Source organism: Rhincodon typus, chromosome 25 (genome assembly GCF_021869965.1).
Source record: "Rhincodon typus isolate 14 chromosome 25, sRhiTyp1.1, whole genome shotgun sequence".
NCBI classification, from domain to species: Eukaryota; Metazoa; Chordata; class Chondrichthyes; order Orectolobiformes; family Rhincodontidae; genus Rhincodon; species Rhincodon typus.
The window spans coordinates 25,079,657-25,087,542 of NC_063356.1; positions in this window are offsets into that span (position 1 = coordinate 25,079,657).

Below are 7,886 nucleotides of genomic sequence, written 5' to 3' on the forward strand. Positions count from 1 at the left end.
ATCAAACTCATGCAATTGGTGTCATTCTGCATCATAAGCGAGCCATCCAGCCAACTAAGCTAACCGATATCCTTTTCAAAAGTATTTTATTATCTGTAGTGTTTTTAGATATGCTGAAGTCACAAGAAGTGCTGTACAAATATAGATGTATTACAAATATATAAGATCCTATATGACAAGATGACTTTTTGGAATGAATTATAGGAAATTATATTTAGATTATAGGAATTATGGGAAAATTCACTTGACTTGAGAAATGACTGCATGTCACACAATTGCAATATGTAGCAAGTATGAGAAACTCTTGGCGGTCTGGATGACCATACCTGCAGGAGGTTCCACTGATTTGATCAGCTAGAGGACTGGGTTTATGAGTTTAGGCATCAGCTGAGGTACTACAATGCATCCACGAGGCTGAGAATTACATCGAAGCATTTTAAGATTGTATTGATATATAAGGGGGAAGAGGATAACCTGGGAAAGGGTAGGGATCTAAGTGGCAAACTGTGTACGGAGCTGGAAGACATTGGTGAGATTTTAAATTACTACTTTGCATCTGTATTCACGATAGAGAAGGGCAATGTAGATATAGAAATCACAACAGTGATATACTTGAACAAATTGCATATGAGTGGGAGGGGGTATTAGTAGTTTTTCATGGACTTAAATTCAGACAAGTCTCCAGGTTGTGATGAGATTGAAGTCTGCTGTGGGAGGCAAAGGAGGAGATTGAAGGGATCCTGACATTAATTTTCAAATCGTTTCTGGCCACAGGAGAGCTGCCAAGGGCCTATAAAACAAAAACCTAATGTGATACCATTATTCATGTGTGTTCTGTGATGAACCAGGGAACTTTAAGCAATTAAGCCTAACATCAGTGGTAGGAAAATAATCTGAGTGACAGGATTAATCTCCATTTAGAAAGGCAAGGTTTAATCAATGATTGTCAGCTTAGCTTTGTCAGGGGGAGATTATGTGAGGTTTGCTTGAATTTTCTGAGGACGTGACTAGTTGTGTGGATGAGGATAGTGCATTTGGTATACTCTACACAGACTTCAATAAGGCTTTTGACAAAACGTTGCTTAGGATGGTATACAGGGCAATTTGCTGTTTTAGTATATAATAATGACCTAGCCATAAATGTAAGAAGTTTGATCAATAAGTCTGGGTATGACACAAGATGTGGTTGTAAGACAAATTGGAGGAAAGCCTTAGAAAACAAGACAATACAGATGGGCTGGTCAAATGGACAGACAATGGTAAATGGAATTTAACCGTGAAAAAGGGTGAAATGATGCATTTTTGAAGGGCTAACAAGGCAAAGAAATATCTGATAAATGGAAGGACTCTAGGAATGACACAGGATCAGAGTGATTTTGCCTATAAATCCTTGAAGGCGACAGGAGAGGTGGAAAAGATGGTTCAGAAGGCATATTGGATACTTGCCTTTATTAGTTGAGGCATTGAATGTAAGAGCAGGGAGATTATGTTGGCACTGTATAAGACAACAGCTGGAATACTGTGTGTAGTTCTGGTTGCCACACCATGTGATTGTGAGGAAGAAGTTTTTCATCCAGAAGGTGGTGGGTATCTGGAGCTCACTGCCTGAGAGGGTAGTAGAAGTGAGAACCATTATCACATTCAAAGTACTAGATGAACATTTGAAGCACCATCGCATAAAAAGTTACAGACCAAGTGCTGGAAAATTGGAATAGAGTAGATGGGTACTTGATGACCGGTGTGGTTATGATGGGCTGAAGGACCTCTTTCTGTGCTCTAAAATGGTATGACTCAATGATTAATGCATTCCAAAAACAAGCAAAAGAGACCACTTTGGTGTGTTGAGGCTGCTGCCATTGTCCTCAGCATCCTATAGTCAGAAAGGGAGAAACAAAAATCAGACAGGGCTCCTACTTCCAATTGCTATACATTGGGTCCCAATGAAAAGTCTAAGTGTGTGGGCATCTGGAGAGGGCGTTTAACAAGTGGCTTTGATATTCCTCCTGAAATTCCTGTTGAATACCCAACTAATATTCACTGGTCTACGATGAAAAATGATGATTTCAGTGAGGGCTCCCAGCATCTTTCAAATATTAATCAATCATTGCCTTTAGATAAGAAAGAAAATAAAGGGAAGACAATTGAAACAAAACATTACCTTTATCTGTCCCTGAGGATGACCCTGTAGCCTGACTGTGTAATTGTATCGCCTCAACAATATTCTGTAAGTCAGTAACACAACTATTTATTTATCTTTGTTTTAATGCAGAATGCTAAGTCTTCACTTTTTATTTATCAGGCATAAATGATTGCCCTCTCCCTCTTACATGCAGAATATTAATAAAATTGTGAATGACTTACTGTCTTACATGTCCTACCTGTAGATTTTCTTGAGTATCAACGCATGAACTTCTTTCAGTTTCTCTGTTTTCCTTTGTGTCATTACAATGCTGATTAATTCCCGTTTCCATCTCCTCCTGTCAGTCTTTCATTCATTTTCTAATCTCAATTCATTTAAGCCTTTCACCAACACGACTTTCCATTAGATGTTAGGACTCCCTCCTGTCCTTCTTCTGGGAAATGCCGTACTCATCACTGACTTAACCACATTCTCTTCCACCCCGCAACAGATGACTATATGTTTCTCTTCTTGCATCCTTTTTTTCAATGGTTCCACAATCTTCACTGATCCTGAACGCAGGGTCTCCTGATCTCATTCTCTCTCAGTATTTCACATATTTCATTATTTGCATATAATTAGCATTATATTATTATTCTCCCCTACTTGGGGTTACCCACGTTTTTTCGTTTCTCTGTAAAAAGACTGGAGTCACAAATGTCTTTAGATTCTTCCTTTAGGCTTTAGTGTTACTTTTCTGTCACATAACACACCACTATACTCCTAATGATGCCAACTAGAGCTAATTATTTGCTTAATTTCTAACTACATATTTCCATCTTCCACCACTAGTGAGCCAAGGTTCTTGAAGATATTCACTTCAGGTTTGCACTAATAATATTGGAACCTTAATTCCTATCCTGTTCTCTTGCCCCAAATGAAAAGCCCATCTATTGGATCTTTTGTTACTCGTCTTTATACCCCAGACTTTTAGTGCTCACTCTAGTTGTTCAGAGCATATATCAGTCTCATCATCCTGACCGTATATCTCAATGTCTTGCTCCGTTAGAACACCCATGACGATCATGAAGGGGAAAAGGCTCCGTGCCCATCTTTGTAGTAATCTAACTGGCTTTGAAACTCTCAGCCTCTGTCACACTGTTTCTTCTGTTTGTCTGATGCTCCTTTTCATGTCCTGTAATAAAACTGTTCAATAACTCAATGAATCCTAGTAGATTCTGGACCAAGATGGCAGCATAGTAAGGCTCCCATGCCAGAGCTTGTCCGCTCTGACTGCTTTTGTTTTTCTTTCTTTTTGTCCTCTCTTGTCTTTTATTTACTTAATTACCTTGTCCTGAGCTTGGATGGCATTGGCAGCAGCGAGAGACCAGTGGGCGGACCTTGAGCAGTATCGCAATGGGACAAGACATGGACCTTGGGCAGGCCTACCGTGGACTTTGAGTATCAGCACAGTGACGAGGATGGTGCCTGAGGATTGGCAATTTTGATGTTAATTTGGTCCGGTGTATTCATTGGTGGGGGTTGGGTTCATAGGTTTTGAGAGGAATGCTGTTGGGGCAGCATCCCAATGCCCCTCAGGAAAGGTACCTGGATCTAGGAGGTAGGTGTAGAGGCACTTACCTCCTGAATCTTCTCCATCCTCTCCAAGGTAAGATTACTGAGCTCGTCAGAAACCTGGCCGATAATAATTAAAGGTAGAAACGCTGAAAGAAAACAAAGCTTGTGGCCTTGTTAGTATATTCAAATTTCTGACTCACTTCCTTGGATCAGGTTGATCTGTTAAAACTAAGGCAAAAAACCTGAGGCAGGAAACAGATTGCTCAGACTTGAACCGCCATGAACAAATCACTACCACCCCCCTCCCCCCAACCTCCCCAAGCTACACTGCACAACCTCCCTCCCCTCAAACACCGTCCAACCACCATTACCGCCTGATTCAAACCCAATCTCTTTTTTTAAGATACAGACAGAAATAGTAACCTTCTGTGGTCTGTGTCTGTTTCTTGCATACTTAAATATTATTAAAAATTGTCTGTATTTGATTCTTACTAAAACTTCTTAAAATGGGAAATCATTTTTGTTTATTTCTACATTATTTCCTCATTGAACGAATAATGAGAAATGATTTCTTTAAAAAAGTAAACAATATTGTAATAATTCCAAGCTATTAAAAATAATTCACATATTTCTCCTAAAATGGGAATATGAAGTCTATCATACGATTGGATGAACTGTACTTAGACAACAGTATGCTTGTACTGTGTCTAACCACAAAAAAACCCACAGGTCTGAAGCTCCTTAAATGGAAACACTTTAAACAGTTGCACAATGACATGCTGACTAGGAAAGGGGGTTCCTGTATTCCAGGAATCACATAGGATATTGTCAGTGGCTAAGAATCCTTCCAAATAATTTAACCTGAATAGAGAAAACTATTATGTATAGTTTTCACTCTAGATCATACTGACTGCGTTGACTTTAAGGACTGCAATTTTCGGGAGCAGTTGTTTTTTGTGTTGGAAAGAGGGAGGGGCACCAAAAGTCCAGTGTTACAGAAGAAATTTGCTAATTTTTGAACATTCAGCAAGTGTTGAGTGGATGGGTTTTGAAAGGTAGTATCCTGGACCCTCAGCTATTCCCAAAACTCCTCCACTGAACTTGCTGACCTTGCAAGGTCCTGAGCTCAAACAGAACATTCGGCTCCCACTGAACAACATTGTTACTGGACCTGCTCCAAACGTTGTCAGAAACTGGGAGGGATACACTGTTTTCTTAGCTTTCCAAATGTTCTGTACGCTAAAGAAAGCCTGGGATTGCACCCACCTGCAGCCCATTCATACCCCCTAACCCTAACCTAAACTTAACTCTAAGCCTAAACCTAACCCTAACCCTAAACTTAATCCTAACCCAAACTTTAATCCTAACCCTAACCATAAACCTAATCCTAACCCTATCCCAAACCCTAACCCTCATCCTAACTCTATCCCAAACCCTAATCCTAACCCATTCCCAGAACCACAGGCTGGCTGATACACTGCCATGATGGGAGACTGGCATTGAGATGCCTCAAATGGCAAATTTTTTGGTTTTATGTAAATGTGGTAATTTAAAGTGAGCCTTGAGCCGATGTCTTTGGACATTCATCTCCCAATCTTTTAAAGTTTGAAACGTGTCTATTTTACTAAAACTTTAACATGCTGTCAACCGTGAACCTCCCACTCAACATCCTTTCCATCATACACGGAAAGAACATTTAATTCCACCTCTGCAATAGTGCCCATTCCAGCTCCTCTCTACTGTTGAAGCCCTAATACTTTTGCTATCTCCTCTCATCCTTCACCTTCCATAAGCTTCAGCTCTGCTATCCACATGCACACCTCAATCAAAACCTACTAATCCTGAATGAATGCATCTCCAATATAACACGGCTCCCAATGAGCCAACACCTCAAATATAAAACTTATGCTCGTGTTCAAGTCAGTCCATGCCCTTAGCCCTCCCTACCTCTGTAATGACCTTTAACCCTGCTGGAAGTTGCTTCGACAGCCTGCCACACAGAGTGACAGGCTGCAGATCCTGAATTCTCTCTGGGGCAGTCCTGAGGAATTAGCTGGGGCCCAGTCATGTTAAACTTCCAGATAATTTCCCTTAGATGTTTGAATCCCAGGCCTCAGGATCAGCCTGTTGATCGTTCAGGAGGATGCAATGGGTCCCTGTAGGAGCAGAGGGAGTCTCACTGCCTAAAGTGGGTGGAGTATTCAAGGCTGGAGAGGGAGACAGGGCCAAGTGTTGAGGTGGAAGTCAAGGACAGTGACAGGGGCAAGAGGGCAGCTCAAGGTGAATGGGGACATGCAGAACAGTTTTGGAGGCCATGAGACTCAATGGGAGGAGGAGTCATTGGCAGTGACCCTCATCATGGCCTCCTCAAATAGAGTGTAGAGGAGCAGAGTAGCCATCAATAACACGTAATGTAAGGGATAAAGGGGCAGGGAAGACATTGGTTTGAGGCAAAACTCAATGTAGTGGGTCTCTACATGTGGGGGCAGAAATGGACTGTTTGAGTGGTGCGAGATAACAGGGTCAGGGTTAGTGGGTGTTAGAGGGATGGTGCAGTGAACTGGTGATGAAGCAGAACCCAGTGCTGAGTGCGTGCACTGGAACCTGCATTCCCTGCCATTCTCTAGTTGTGAAAAGCATCCGGAAAGTGGCTGGGACCTCACCCAGTTTGATGGACAAAAGCATAGGATCCATGCCCAATAGATGCCAGGACATTGAAGGGACAAATACATGAAGTGGGCATTTGCAAACTGTAGCTACATGTGATTTGCAATCATTTCATTGGCCATTTGCAATGCATGCAGACGGAGCATGCTTGGGGTTCAAATGTTGGTCGAAGGCAATTTGCCATTGGTGCTTGCAAATTGAACAAGAACATCTCAACAATGCAGAAGTTAGCAGCAATGACTGAAAAAAAAAGTGTTGAATGTTGTCCAAAAGAGACCCATTACTTGTGCGAAAGGGTGGTCTGAAAGATAGAGACCATCACTTCATCGTCTAACATGGAAATTTAACAACAGTTTGTATTGAATGGAATTAAAGCTTGAAAGGTTGGTGTGTCTCCGAGATGGGAAGGGTTCAGAGTGAAGCAAGCATTTCCTTTTGATGTAATGTGTTCTGTCACTCTTGCAGGCACAGCACCATCACCAAGTTGCTGCACACATTGAGGCTGAAGCTGGATGAATGATGAAGACATGGCCATCATTTTCACAGCACCCCATGTCTCACTGCATTGAGCTGTGTGTGCAGTCCTTAACTGCAGGGGCTATACAACACTGACTCTTCTGAGACCTAAGAACTTCTTTCACCCTTGTGTTTCCAACATTTCTAGCTGGATTCTTGGGAACGGCCACTGGTGGGATGTTGGTTGTTATGGCTGCCTTCCTAAGTAGGGGAAGGCAGGTAAAGGGCTAATGGTAAGCCCAGGAGTAGCAACAGGCTGTCATGGAGGATGAGGGACATATAGTTTGGGGAGAGATCATTGCTGCTGGTCTCCTCAGGAAGCACAGAATCTGCAGGAGAATCAGAGTTTTCAACCCTGACTCCACTTCTCAGGTGTGAGCAAATAACAGTGTCTTCATAGGCTCTATATGGCACTGTGATGGAACTTTGCTGGATTTTGGAGCTGAGGGCTGTAGGAATGGCAGTCCAACTTCTCCCAGTGGCTGTGAAGGTCACTGTGGCTCTGAACTTCTATACAACTAGCTTCTGCCAGACACCTGGTGGGGACCTGTGTGGGATCTCTCAGTCGTGCACCCATAAATACATCAGGACTGTGACTGATCTGTGCGAGATCACATCGGTTCACTTTGTTCTCCCATGATGAGGTCAGTGCTGCAGCCCAGGCAATGGGATTGAGAAACATAGCTGACTTCCCCTGTATGTGGGGACAGTACACCCATGGCACTGAGAGGGCCATATCACAATCCTGCTGAATTCATCTCCAGGAAGGGTTCTGAGATCACCGTTACCACTTCCTGCAGATATGTGCCCATTACTCTGGCAGGTACCACAACTCCTACATTCCACAGCACCCTCATAAACCTGGTGTGGAGCTGGAGGAACACAGCAGGTCAGGCAGCATCAGAGGAACAGGAAAGCCGACGTTTCAGGTTGGGATAGTAGGAACTGCAGATGCTGGAGAATCCGAGACAACAAGGTGCAGAGTTGGATGAACACAGCAGGCCAA